At 45.6% G+C, this 16,141-nt stretch overlaps 1 protein-coding gene across 6 annotated transcripts in view; it reads right to left on the reverse strand.

Annotated features, from left to right (window-relative positions):
* Positions 1-16,141, reverse strand: part of CTNNA2 (catenin alpha 2) — a 1,975,930-nt gene that overhangs the window by 1,519,371 nt on the left and 440,418 nt on the right. The window lies entirely within an intron of this gene.

Raw genomic sequence — 16,141 nt, forward strand, 5'->3', positions numbered from 1 at the left:
ATCTGATGCTGATACACTGTTATGGGGGATCTCATGCTCATACACTGTTATGGTGGGATCTGATGCTGATACACTGTTATGGGGATCTGATGCTGATACACTGTTATGGGGGATCTGATGCTGATACACTGTTATGGGGGATCTGATGCTGATACACTGTTATGGGGGATCTGATGCTGATACACTGTTATGGTGGGATCTGATGCTGATACACTGTTATGGGGGATCTGATGCTGATACACTGTTATGGGGGATCTGATGCTGATACACTGTTATGGGAGATCTGATGCTGATACACTGTTATGGTGGGAGCTGACGCTGATACACTGTTATGGGGGATCTGATGCTGATACACTGTTATGGGGGATCTGATGCTGATACACTGTTATGGTGGGATCTGATGCTGATACACTGTTATGTGGGGGTCTGATGCTGGCACACTGTTATGGTGGGATCTGATGCTGATACACTGTTATGGGAGATCTGATGCTGATACACTGTTATGGTGGGATCTGATGCTGATACACTGTTATGGTGGGATCTGATGCTGATACACTGTTATGGGGGATCTGATGCTGATACACTGTTATGGCGGATCTGATGCTGATAAACTGTTATGGGGGATCTGATGCTGATACACTGTTATGGGGGATCTGATGCTGATACACTGTTATGGGAGATCTGATGCTGATACACTGTTATGGGAGATCTGATGCTGATACACTGTTATGTTGGGATCTGATGCTGATACACTGTTATGGTGGGATCTGATGCTGATACACTGTTATGGGGGGATCTGATGCTGATACACTGTTATGGTGGGATCTGATGCTGATACACTGTTATGGTGGGATCTGATGCTGATACACTGTTATGGTGGGATCTGATGCTGATACACTGTTATGGTGGGATCTGATGCTGATACACTGTTATAGGGGATCTGATGCTGATAAACTGTTATGGGGGATCTGATGCTGATACACTGTTATGGGGGATCTGATGCTGATACACTGTTATGGGAGATCTGATGCTGATACACTGTTATGGGAGATCTGATGCTGATACACTGTTATGTTGGGATCTGATGCTGATACACTGTTATGGTGGGATCTGATGCTGATACACTGTTATGGTGGGATCTGATGCTGATACACTGTTATGGGGATCTGATGCTGATACACTGTTATGGGGGATCTGATGCTGATACACTGTTATGGGAGATCTGATGCTGATACACTGTTATGGTGGGATCTGATGCTGATACACTGTTATGGGGGATCTGATGCTGATACACTGTTATGGGGGATCTGATGCTGATACACTGTTATGGTGGGATCTGATGCTGATACACTGTTATGTGGGGGTCTGATGCTGGCACACTGTTATGGTGGGATCTGATGCTGATACACTGTTATGGGAGATCTGATGCTGATACACTGTTATGGTGGGATCTGATGCTGATACACTGTTATGGTGGGATCTGATGCTGATACACTGTTATGGGGGATCTGATGCTGATACACTGTTATGGCGGATCTGATGCTGATAAACTATTATGGGGGATCTGATGCTGATACACTGTTATGGGGGATCTGATGCTGATACACTGTTATGGGAGATCTGATGCTGATACACTGTTATGGGAGATCTGATGCTGATACACTGTTATGTTGGGATCTGATGCTGATACACTGTTATGGTGGGGTCTGATGCTGATACACTGTTATGGGGGGATCTGATGCTGATACACTGTTATGGTGGGATCTGATGCTGATACACTGTTATGGTGGGATCTGATGCTGATACACTGTTATGGTGGGATCTGATGCTGATACACTGTTATGGTGGGATCTGATGCTGATACACTGTTATAGGGGATCTGATGCTGATACACTGTTATGGGGGGATCTGATGCTGATACACTGTTATGGGGGGATCTGATGCTGATACACTGTTATGGGGGATCTGATGCTGATACACTGTTATGGTGGGATCTGATGCTGATACACTGTTATAGGGGATCTGATGCTGATACACTGTTATGGGGGGATCTGATGCTGATACACTGTTATGGGGGATCTGATGATGATACACTGTTATGGTGGGATCTGATGCTGATACACTGTTATGGTGGGATCTGATGCTGATACACTGTTATGGTGGGATCTGATGCTGATACACTGTTATGGTGGGATCTGATGCTGATACACTGTTATGGGGGGATCTGATGCTGATACACTGTTATGGTGGGATCTGATGCTGATACACTGTTATGGGGGATCTGATGCTGATACACTGTTATGGGGGATCTGATGCTGATACACTGTTATGGGGGGATCTGATGCTGATACACTGTTATGGGGGATCTGATGCTGATACACTGTTATGGGGGATCTGATGCTGATACACTGTTATGGGGATCTGATGCTGATACACTGTTATGGGAGATCTGATGCTGATACACTGTTATGGGGGATCTGATGCTGATACACTGTTATGGGGGATCTGATGCTGATATACTGTTATGGGGGATCTGATGCTGATACACTGTTATGGGGGATCTGATGCTGATACACTGTTATGGGGATCTGATGCTGATACACTGTTATGGGAGATCTGATGCTGATACACTGTTATGGGGGATCTGATGCTGATACACTGTAATGGGGGATCTGATGCTGATACACTGTTATGGGGGATCTGATGCTGATACACTATTATGGGGAGATCTGATGCTGATACACTATTATGGGGATCTGATGCTGATACACTGTTATGGGGATCTGATGCTGATACACTGTTATGGGGGATCTGATGCTGATACACTGTTATGGGGGATCTGATGCTGATACACTGTTATGGGGGATCTGATGCTGATACACTGTTATGGTGGGATCTGAAGCTGATACACTGTTATGGGGGATCTGATGCTGATACACTGTTATGGGGGATCTGATGCTGATACACTGTTATGGGAGATCTGATGCTGATACACTGTTATGTTGGGATCTGATGCTGATACACTGTTATGGGGGATCTGATGCTGATACACTGTTATGGGGGGATCTGATGCTGATACACCGTTATGGTGGGATCTGATGCTGATACACTGTTATGGTGGGATCTGATGCTGATACACTGTTATGGTGGGATCTGATGCTGATACACTGTTATGGTGGGATCTGATGCTGATACACTGTTATGGTGGGATCTGATGCTGATACACTGTTATGGGGGGATCTGATGCTGATACACTGTTATGGGGGGATCTGATGCTGATACACTGTTATGGTGGGATCTGATGCTGATACACTGTTATAGGGGATCTGATGCTGATACACTGTTATGGGGGATCTGATGCTGATACACTGTTATGAGGGATCTGATGCTGATATACTGTTATGGGGGATCTGATGCTGATACACTGTTATGGGGGATCTGATGCTGATACACTGTTATGGGGATCTGATGCTGATACACTGTTATGGGAGATCTGATGCTGATACACTGTTATGTGGGATCTGATGCTGATATACTGTTATGGGGGATCTGATGCTGATACACTGTTATGGGGGATCTGATGCTGATACACTGTTATGGGGATCTGATGCTGATACACTGTTATGGGGGATCTGATGCTGATACACTGTTATGGGGGATCTGATGCTGATACACTGTTATGGGGGATCTGATGCTGATACACTGTTATGGGGGGATCTGATGCTGATACACTGTTATGGGGGATCTGATGCTGATACACTGTTATGGGGGATCTGATGCTGATACACTGTTATGGGGGGATCTGATGCTGATACACTGTTATGGGGATCTGATGCTGATACACTGTTATGGGGGATCTGATGCTGATACACTGTTATGGGGGATCTGATGCTGATACACTGTTATGGGGGATCTGATGCTGATACACTGTTATGGTGGGATCTGAAGCTGATACACTGTTATGGGGGATCTGATGCTGATACACTGTTATGGGGGATCTGATGCTGATACACTGTTATGGGGGATCTGAGGCTGATACACTGGGGATTACACTGTTGGGGGATCTGATGCTGATACACTGTTATGGTGGGATCTGATGCTGATACACTGCTATGGTGGGATCTGATGCTGATACACTGTTATGGTGGGATCTGATGCTGATACACTGTTATGGGGGGATCTGATGCTGATACACTGTTATGGTGGGATCTGATGCTGATACACTGTTATAGGGGATCTGATGCTGATACACTGTTATGGGGGATCTGATGCTGATACACTGCTATGGGGGATCTGATGCTGATACACTGTTATGGGGGATCTGATGCTGATACACTGTTATGGGGGATCTGATGCTGATACACTGTTATGGGGATCTGATGCTGATACACTGTTATGGGGGATCTGATGCTGATACACTGTTATGGGGGATCTGATGCTGATACACTGTTATGGGGGATCTGATGCTGATACACTGTTATGGGGGATCTGATGCTGATACACTGTTATGGGGGATCTGATGCTGATACACTGTTATGGGGGATCTGATGCTAATACACTGTTATGAGGGATCTGATGCTGATACACTGTTATGGGGGGGATCTGATGCTGATACACTGTTATGGGGGATCTGATGCTGATACACTGTTATGGGGGATCTGATGCTGATACACTGTTATGGGGGGGATCTGATGCTGATACACTGTTTGGGGATCTGATGCTGATACACTGTTATGGGGGATCTGATGCTGATACACTGTTGTGGGGGATCTGATGCTGATACACTTTTATGGGGGATCTGAAGCTGATACACTGTTATGGTGGGATCTGAAGCTGATACACTGTTATAGGTGATCTGATGCTGATACACTGTTATGGGGGATCTGATGCTGATACACTGTTATGGGGATCTGATGCTGATACACTGTTATGGGGGATCTGATGCTGATACACTGTTATGGGGGATCTGATGCTGATACGCTGTTATGGGGATCTGATGCTGATACACTGTTATGGTGGGATCTGATGCTGATACACTGTTATGGGGGGATCTGAAGCTGATACACTGTTATGGTGGGATCTGATGCTGATACACTGTTATGGGGGATCTGATGCTGATACACTGTTATGGGGGATCTGATGCTGATACACTGTTATGGGGGATCTGATGCTGATACACTGTTATGGGGATCTGATGCTGATGCACTGTTATGGGGGATCTGATGCTGATACACTGTTATGGTGGGATCTGATGCTGATACACTGTTATGGGAGATCTGATGCTGATACACTGTTATGGTGGGATCTGATGCTGATACACTGTTATGGGGGATCTGATGCTGATACACTGTTATGGGGGATCTGATGCTGATACACTGTTATGGGGGATCTGATGCTGATACACTGTTATGGGGGATCTGATGCTGATACACTGTTATGGGGGGATCTGATGCTGATACACTGTTATGGGGATCTAAAGCTGATACACTGTTATGGGGGATCTGATGCTGATACACTGTTATGGGGGATCTGATGCTGATACACTGTTATGGGGGATCTGATGCTGATACACTGTTATGGTGGGATCTGAAGCTGATACACTGTTATGGGGGATCTGATGCTGATACACTGTTATGGGGGATCTGATGCTGATACACTGTTATGGGATCTGATGCTGATACACTGTTATGGGGGATCTGATGCTGATACACTGTTATGGGGGATCTGATGCTGATACACTGTTATGGGGGATCTGATGCTGATACACTGTTATGGGATCTGATGCTGATACACTGCTATGGTGGGATCTGATGCTGATACACTGTTATGGGGATCTGATGCTGATACACTGTTATGGGGGATCTGATGCTGATACACTGTTAAGGGAGATCTTATGCTGATACACTGTTATGGGGGGATCTGATGCTGATACACTGTTATGGGGGATCTGATGCATACACTGTTATGGGGGATCTGATGCTGATACACTGTTATGGTGGGATCTGATGCTGATACACTGTTATGGGGGATCTGATGCTGATACACTGTTATGGTGGGATCTGATGCTGATACACTGTTATGGGGATCTGATGCTGATACACTGTTATGGGGATCTGATGCTGATACCTGTATGGGGATCTGATGCTGATATACTGTTATGGGGGATCTGATGCTGATACACTGTTATGGGGGATCTGATGCTGATACACTGTTATGGGGGATCTGATGCTGATACACTGTTATGGGGGATCTGATGCTGATACACTGTTATGGGGATCTGATGCTGATACACTGTTATGGTGGGATCTGATGCTGATACACTGTTATGGGGGGATCTGATGCTGATACACTGTTATGGGGGATCTGATGCTGATACACTGTTATGGGGGATCTGATGCTGATACACTGTTATAGGGGATCTGATGCTGATACACTGTTATGGGGGATCTGATGCTGATACACTGTTATGAGGGATCTGATGCTGATATACTGTTATGGGGGATCTGATGCTGATACACTGTTATGGGGATCTGATGCTGATACACTGTTATGGGGATCTGATGCTGACACTGTTATGGAGATCTGATGCTGATACACTGTTATGGTGGGATCTGATGCTGATACACTGTTATGGGGGAATCTGATGCTGATACACTGTTATGGGGGATCTGATGCTGATACACTGTTATGGGGGATCTGAATGCTGATACACTGTTATGGGGGATCTGATGCTGATACACTGTTATGGGGGATCTGATGCTGATACACTGTTATGGGGATCTGATGCTGATACACTGTTATGGGGGGATCTGATGCTGATACACTGTTATGGGGGATCTGATGCTGATACACTGGTTATGGGGGATCTGATGCTGATACACTGTTTTATGGGGGGATCTGATGCTGATACACTGTTATGGGGATCTGATGCTGATACACTGTTATGGGGGATCTGATGCTGATACACTGTTATGGGGGATCTGATGCTGATACACTGTTATGGGGGATCTGATGCTGATACACTGTTATGGTGGATCTGAAGCTGATACACTGTTATGGGGGATCTGATGCTGATACACTGTTATGGGGGATTCTGATGCTGATACACTGTTATGGGAGATCTGATGCTGATACACTGTTATGTTGGGATCTGATGCTGATACACTGTTATGGGGGATCTGATGCTGATACACTGTTATGGGGGGATCTGATGCTGATACACTGTTATGGGGGATCTGATGCTGATACACTGCTATGGTGGGATCTGATGCTGATACACTGTTATGGTGGGATCTGATGCTGATACACTGTTATGGGGGGATCTGATGCTGATACACTGTTATGGTGGGATCTGATGCTGATACACTGTTATAGGGGATCTGATGCTGATACACTGTATGGGGGATCTGATGCTGATACACTGCTATTGGGGGATCTGATGCTGATACCTGTTATGGGGATCTGATGCTGATACACTGTTATGGGGGATCTGATGCTGATACACTGTTATGGGGGATCTGATGCTGATACACTGTTATGGGGATCTGATGCTGATACCTGTTATGGGGGATCTGATGCTGATACACTGTTATGGGGGATCTGATGCTGATACACTGTTATGGGGGATCTGATGCTGATACACTGTTATGGGGGATCTGATGCTGATACACTGTTATGGGGGATCTGATGCTGAATACACTGTTATGGGGGATCTGATTGCTGATACACTGTTATGGGGGGGATCTGATGCTGATACACTGTTGGGGATCTGATGCTGATACAATGTTATGGGGGATCTGATGCTGATACACTGTTATGGGGGGATCTGATGCTGATACATTGTTATGGGGATCTGATGCTGATACACTGTTATGGGGGATCTGATGCTGATACACTGTTATGGGGATCTGATGCTGATACACTGTTATGGGGATCTGATGCTGATACACTGTTATGGGGGATCTGATGCTGATACACTGTTATGGGGGATCTGATGCTGATACACTGTTTATGGTGGGATCTGATGCTGATACACTGTTATGGGGGGATCTGATGCTGATACACTGTTATGGGGGGATCTGATGCTGATACACTGTTATGGTGGGATCTGATGCTGATACACTGTTATAGGGGATCTGATGCTGATACACTGTTATGGGGGATCTGATGCTGATACACTGTTATGAGGGATCTGATGCTGATATACTGTTATGGGGGATCTGATGCTGATACACTGTTATGGGGGATCTGATGCTGATACACTGTTATGGGGATCTGATGCTGATACACTGTTATGGGAGATCTGATGCTGATACACTGTTATGGTGGGATCTGATGCTGATACACTGTTTATGGGGGATCTGATGCTGATACACTGTTATGGGGGATCTGATGCTGATACACTGTTATGGGGGATCTGATGCTGATACACTGTTATGGGGGATCTGATGCTGATACACTGTTGGGATCTGATGCTGATACACTGTTATGGGGGATCTGATGCTGATACACTGTTATGGGGGATCTGATGCTGATACACTGTTATGGGGGATCTGATGCTGATACACTGTTATGGGGGATCTGATGCTGATACACTGTTATGGGGGGATCTGATGCTGATACACTGTTATGGGGGGATCTGATGCTGATACACTGTTTATGGGGATCTGATGCTGATACCACTGTTATGGGGGGATCTGATGCTGATACCACTGTTTATGGGGTAATCTGAGGCTGATACAACTGTGTATGGGGGATCTGATGCTGATACACTGTTATGGGGGATCTGATGCTGATACACTGTTATGGGGGATCTGTATGCTGATACACTGTTATGGTGGGATCGAATGCTGATACAAACTGTTTACTGGGGAGATCTGATGCTGATACACTGTTATGTTGGGATCTGATGCTGATACACTGTTATGGGAGATCTGATGCTGATACACTGGTTATGTGGAATCTGATGCTGATACACTGTTATGGTGGGATCTGATGCGATACACTGCTATGGGGGGATCTGATGCTGATACGACTGGTTATGGTGGGATCTGATGCTGACTACACTGCTTATGGTGGGTATCGGATGCTGATACACTGTTATGGTGGGATCTGGATGCGTGATACACTGTTATAGGGGGATCTGATGCTGATACACTGTTATGGGGGATCTGTGGATCCCTGTACTGGGTGGATTGATGTGATACACTTGTTATGGGGGATCTGATGCTGATACACTGTTATGGGGATCTGATGCTGATACACTGTTATGGGGGATCTGATGCTGATACACTGTTAGGGGGATCTGATGCTGATACACTGTTATGGGGATCTGATGCTGATACACTGTTATGGGGATCTGATGCTGATACACTGTTATGGGGGATCTGATGCTGATACACTGTTATGGGGGATCTGATGCTGATACACTGTTATGGGGGATCTGATGCTGATACACTGTTATGGGGATCTGATGCTGATACACTGTTATGGGGATCTGATGCTGATACACTGTTATGGGGGATGATGCTGATACACTGTTATGGGGATCTGATGCTGATACACTGTTATGGGGATCTGATGCTGATACACTGTTATGGGGATCTGATGCTGATACACTGTTATGGGGATCTGATGCTGATACACTGTTATGGGGGATCTGATGCTGATACACTGTTATGGGGGATCTGATGCTGATACACTGTTATGGGGGATCTGATGCTGATACACTGTTATGGGGGATCTGATGCTGATACACTGTTATGGGGGATCTGATGCTGATACACTGTTATGGGGGATCTGATGCTGATACACTTTAGGGGATCTGATGCTGATACACTGTTATGGGGGATCTGATGCTGATACACTGTTATGGGATCTGATGCTGATACACTGTTATGGGGGATCTGATGCTGATACACTGTTATGGGGGATCTGATGCTGATACACTGTTATGGGGATCTGATGCTGATACACTGTTATGGGGATCTGATGCTGATACACTGTTATGGTGGGATCTGATGCTGATACACTGTTAGGGGGATCTGATGCTGATACACTGTTATGGGGGATCTGATGCTGATACACTGTTATGGGGGATCTGATGCTGATACACTGTTATGGGGATCTGATGCTGATACACTGTTATGGGGGATCTGATGCTGATACACTGTTAGGGGGATCTGATGCTGATACACTGTTATGGGGGATCTGATGCTGATACACTGTTATGGGGGATCTGATGCTGATACACTGTTATGGGGGATCTGATGCTGATACACTGTTATGGGGGATCTGATGCTGATACACTGTTATGGGGGATCTGATGCTGATACACTGTTATGGGGGATCTGATGCTGATACACTGTTATGGGGATCTGATGCTGATACACTGTTATGGGGGATCTGATGCTGATACACTGTTATGGGGGATCTGAGCTGATACACTGTTATGGGGGATCTGATGCTGATACACTGTTATGGGGGATCTGATGCTGATACACTGTATGGGGATCTGATGCTGATACACTGTTATGGGGATCTGATGCTGATACACTGTTATGGGGGATCTGATGCTGATACACTGTTAGGGGGGATCTGATGCTGATACACTGTTATGGTGGATCTGATGCTGATACACTGTTATGGGGGATCTGATGCTGATACACTGTTATGGTGGGATCTGATGCTGATACACTGTTATGGGGGGATCTGATGCTGATACACTGTTATGGTGGGATCTGATGCTGATACACTGTTATAGGGGATCTGATGCTGATACACTGTTATGGGGGATCTGATGCTGATACACTGTCTATGGGGGATCTGATGCTGATACACTGTTATGGGGGATCTGATGCTGATACACTGTTATGGGGATCTGATGCTGATACACTGTTATGTGGGATCTGATGCTGATACACTGTTATGGGGGATCTGATGCTGATACACTGTTATGGGGGATCTGATGCTGATACACTGTTATGGGGGGATCTGATGCTGATACACTGTTATGGGGGATCTGATGCTGATACACTGTTATGGGGGATCTGATGCTGATACACTGTTTTGGGGGATCTGATGTTTATACAGTGTTTTGGGGGATCTGATGCTGATACACTGTTATGGGGGATCTGATGCTGATACACTGTTATGGGGATCTGATGCTGATACACTGTTATGGGGGATCTGATGCTGATACACTGTTATGGGGGGGATCTGATGCTGATACACTGTTATGGGGATCTGATGCTGATACACTGTTATGGGGGATCTGATGCTGATACACTGTTGTGGGGGATCTGATGCTGATACACTTTTATGGGGGATCTGAAGCTGATCACTGTTATGGTGGGATCTGAGCTGATACACTGTTATGGGGGATCTGATGCTGATACACTGTTATGGGGGATCTGATGCTGATAATGTTATGGGATCTGATGCTGATACACTGTTATGGGGATCTGATGCTGATACACTGTTATGGGGATCTGATGCTGATACGCTGTTATGGGGATCTGATGCTGATACACTGTTATGTGGATCTGATGCTGATACACTGTTATGGGGGATCTGAGCTGATACACTGTTATGGGGGATCTGATGCTGATACACTGTTATGGGGGATCTGATGCTGATACACTGTTATGGGGGATCTGAAGCTGATACACTGTTATGGGGGATCTGATGCTGATACTGTTATGGGGATCTGATGCTGGCACTGTTATGGGGGATCTGATGCTGATACACTGTTATGGTGGGATCTGATGCTGATACACTGTTATGGGAGATCTGATGTGATACACTGTTATGGTGGGATCTGATGCTGATACACTGTTATGGGGGATTGATGCTGATACACTGTTATGGGGGATCTGATGCTGATACACTGTTATGGGGGATCTGATGCTGATACACTGTTATGGGGATCTGATGCTGATACACTGTTATGGGGGGATCTGATGCTGATACACGTTATGGGGATCTGATGCTGATACACTGTTATGGGGGATCTGATGCTGATACACTGTTATGGGGGATCTGATGCTGATACACTGTTATGGGGGATCTGATGCTGATACACTGTTATGGTGGGATCTGAAGCTGATACACTGTTATGGGGGATCTGATGCTGATACACTGTTTTGGGGGATCTGATGCTGATACACTGTTATGGGAGATCTGATGCTGATACACTGTTATGTTGGGATCTGATGCTGATACACGGTTATGGGGGATCTGATGCTGATTACACTGTTATGGGGGGATCTGATGCTGATACCTGTTATGGTGGGATCTGATGCTGATACACTGCTATGGGTGGGATCTGATGCTGATACACTGTTATGGGGATCTGATGCTGATACACTGTTATGGGGGATCTGATGCTGATACACTGTTAAGGGAGATCTTATGCTGATACACTGTTATGGGGGGATCTGATGCTGATACACTGTTATGGGGGATCTGATGCTGATACACTGTTATGGGGGATCTGATGCTGATACACTGTTATGGTGGGATCTGATGCTGATACACTGTTATGGGGGGATCTGATGCTGATACACTGTTATGGTGGGATCTGATTGCTGATACACTGTTATAGGGGATCTGATGCTGATACACTGTTATGGGGATCTGATGCTGATACACTGCTATGGGGGATCTGATGCTGATATACTGTTATGGGGGATCTGATGCTGATACACTGTTATGGGGGATGTGATGCTGATACACTGTTATGGGGATCTGATGCTGATACACTGTTATGGGGGATCTGATGCTGATACACTGTTATGGGGGATCTGATGCTGATACACTGTTATGGGGGATCTGATGCTGATACACTGTTATGGGGGATCTGATGCTGATACACTGTTATGGGGGATCTGATGCTGATACACTGTTATGGGGGATCTGATGCTAATACACTGTTATGGGGGATCTGATGCTGATACACTGTTATGGGGGGATCTGATGCTGATACACTGTTATGGGGGATCTGATGCTGATACACTGTTATGGGGGATCTGATGCTGATACACTGTTATGGGGGATCTGATGCTGATACACTGTTATGGGGGGGATCTGATGCTGATACACTGTTATGGGGATCTGATGCTGATACACTGTTATGGGGGATCTGATGCTGATACACTGTTGTGGGGGATCTGATGCTGATACACTTTTATGGGGGATCTGATGCTGATACACTGTTATGGTGGGATCTGAAGCTGATACACTGTTATGGGGGATCTGATGCTGATACACTGTTATGGGGGATCTGATGCTGATACACTGTTATGGGGATCTGATGCTGATACACTGTTATGGGGGATCTGATGCTGATACACTGTTATGGGGGATCTGATGCTGATACGCTGTTATGGGGATCTGATGCTGATACACTGTTATGGTGGGATCTGATGCTGATACACTGTTATGGGGGGATCTGAAGCTGATACACTGTTATGGTGGGATCTGATGCTGATACACTGTTATGGGGGATCTGATGCTGATACACTGTTATGGGGGATCTGATGCTGATACCACTGTTATGGGGGATCTGATGCTGATACACTGTTATGGGGATCTGATGCTGATGCACTGTTATGGGGGATCTGATGCTGATACACTGTTATGGTGGGATCTGATGCTGATACACTGTTATGGGAGATCTGATGCTGATACACTGTTATGGTGGGATCTGATGCTGATACACTGTTATGGGGGGATCTGATGCTGATACACTGTTATGGGAGATCTGATGCTGTCACACTGTTATGGGGGATCTCATGCTCATACACTGTTATGGGGGGATCTGATGCTGATACACTGTTATGGTGGGATCTGATGCTAATACACTGTTATGGCGGATCTGATGCTGATACACTGTTATGGGAGATCTGATGCTGATACACTGTTATGGGGGGATCTGATGCTGATACACTGTTATGGGGGGATCTGAAGCTGATACACTGTTTTGGCGGATCTGATGCTGATACACTGTTATGGGGGGATCTGATGCTGATACACTGTTATGGGGGGGTCTGATGCTGATACACTGTTATGGGGATCTGATGCTGATACACTGTTATGGGGGATCTGATGCTGATACACTGTTAAGGGAGATCTTATGCTGATACACTGTTATGGGGGATCTGATGCTGATACACTGTTATGGGGGATCTGATCTGATACACTGTTATGGGGGATCTGATGCTGATACACTGTTATGGGGGATCTGATGCTGATACACTGTTATGGGGGATCTGATGCTGATACACTGTTATGGGGGGATCTGATGCTGATACACTGTTATGGGGGATCTGATGCTGATACACTGTTATGGGGGATCTGATGCTGATACACTGTTATGGGGGATCTGATGCTGATACACTGTTAAGGGAGATCTGATGCTGATACACTGTTATGGGGGGATGTGATGCTGATGCACTGTTATGGGGGGATCTGATGCTGATACACTGTTATGGGGGGTCTTGATGGTGATACACCCAGGTTAGTACACATGCTGGTTTGCCGCATACATCCCATGATGGTAAATTGCATATGCACATCGCAGACTGCTATCTATGCAGAGGGGAGATCTAGACCAGGGGTAGGCAACCTCCGACACTCCAGATGTTGTGAAACTACAACTCCCAGCATGCATACTCTCTGCTCTTCTAAGAACTCACCTAGAAATGAATGGCGCATGCTGGGTATTGTAGTTTCACAACAGCTGGAGTGCCGCAGGTTGATGATCCCTGGTCTAGACCTTGAGATAGCCAGTGTCCCATGCTCAGTTTGTCTAGCCTCATAATAGAGACAGCCAATACTCTGTTAGTGTCAAAGTGTCCCCTTAGGTCACAACTAAAGCTTCTGTCCCAATAATTGCCAGCAACAACCACCCGATAACTGGCAGTCGCAGCAGTTGTGGCTTCCCTAAAATAATGTATGGAGCTCAGACACGGCTGGTTAAACTGGTAATAGTGGTCCTTCTTGGGTGAACAGTTCACATCAACCAAAGTTGAACCTTCTATTTGGGCCCACGTCAAATCTACCCATGCTTAGATAAACAGAAATGTGTGACTGCTACATATCACTTCCCCTTCTCCTCCTCGATTACTATACGTTGGAATAATACCATTCATTCTCATTGTGCTCGGCAATAAAGGCGGAACGCTGTCTCCGTGGATGTGTCACCGGCAGAACATTCCGACAGCAATGGACACACAGACAAGACGGATGTGGTGCTAAGCAGACATTTTGGAACACGAGATACCGGCGACGTAACAGTTTATGCAAATAAAACAGCACCACTCGGCAAAATGGCGCGGCTTAATGCGCGCTCAGATCAAAATATACAGCACGTTTTACATGAAGAATAAGCACTTTACAATGAATTCCAGGTTTAATCTTTTCTGTAAACGACTTGTCATTTTCCTCTCCCTGATAAAGCGCAGTCAAATTTACATTTTGTTGACGGCGTGATATCATAACCGTGAAGCAATTATTAAGGAACCACTAGAGATTCATTCTTAAAAGGCAATGACTAGAAACCTGTCAGCGTCCCCACATTTTAAATCTTTTATGATGCAAACTTGATTGCTTTTCTGCTGGAGAGTTTTAGGGGTTTTAGGATAATGGTAAATGTGAGCTCGCAACGTGAGGGTTGTAAAGAGAGATTATGAAGTTCGGCGCAAAACGCAGGTGGTTATGAAAATTAGACTTTTCGTAATATACAAGGATGTTTGTGAGTTTGTTTGGAATTACTAATAAAGTTTGTTGAAGTGAACATTACTAGGGGCTCATGCTTCCAGTCATGGACACTGCGGCTATAGGCATAGTCTTGCTTTTTATATTAAAGGGATCAACCAGTTTTTTTGTTTTGTTTTGGTTTTTATCGATCCCCTAGAAGTTGGGATCTGCGGAAAGAAATCCAAACTCACCTGTACCTTACTGCTCAATTCCGGTTCCCTGGCTGTCGGGCTATCTTCTCTTGACTTGCATTCCCAGTCTGTCAACTTCCTGAATAAATGGGAGCACATGAGCCACTGCAGCCAATGGCTAGCCTCAACCATGAGATGTCACCAAGAGGAAGGTGATCCAACTATTTACATGACGCTTGGGGAAACGTCAC

This window comes from Bufo gargarizans, chromosome 1, assembly GCF_014858855.1.
Source record: "Bufo gargarizans isolate SCDJY-AF-19 chromosome 1, ASM1485885v1, whole genome shotgun sequence".
Taxonomy (NCBI): Eukaryota; Metazoa; Chordata; class Amphibia; order Anura; family Bufonidae; genus Bufo; species Bufo gargarizans.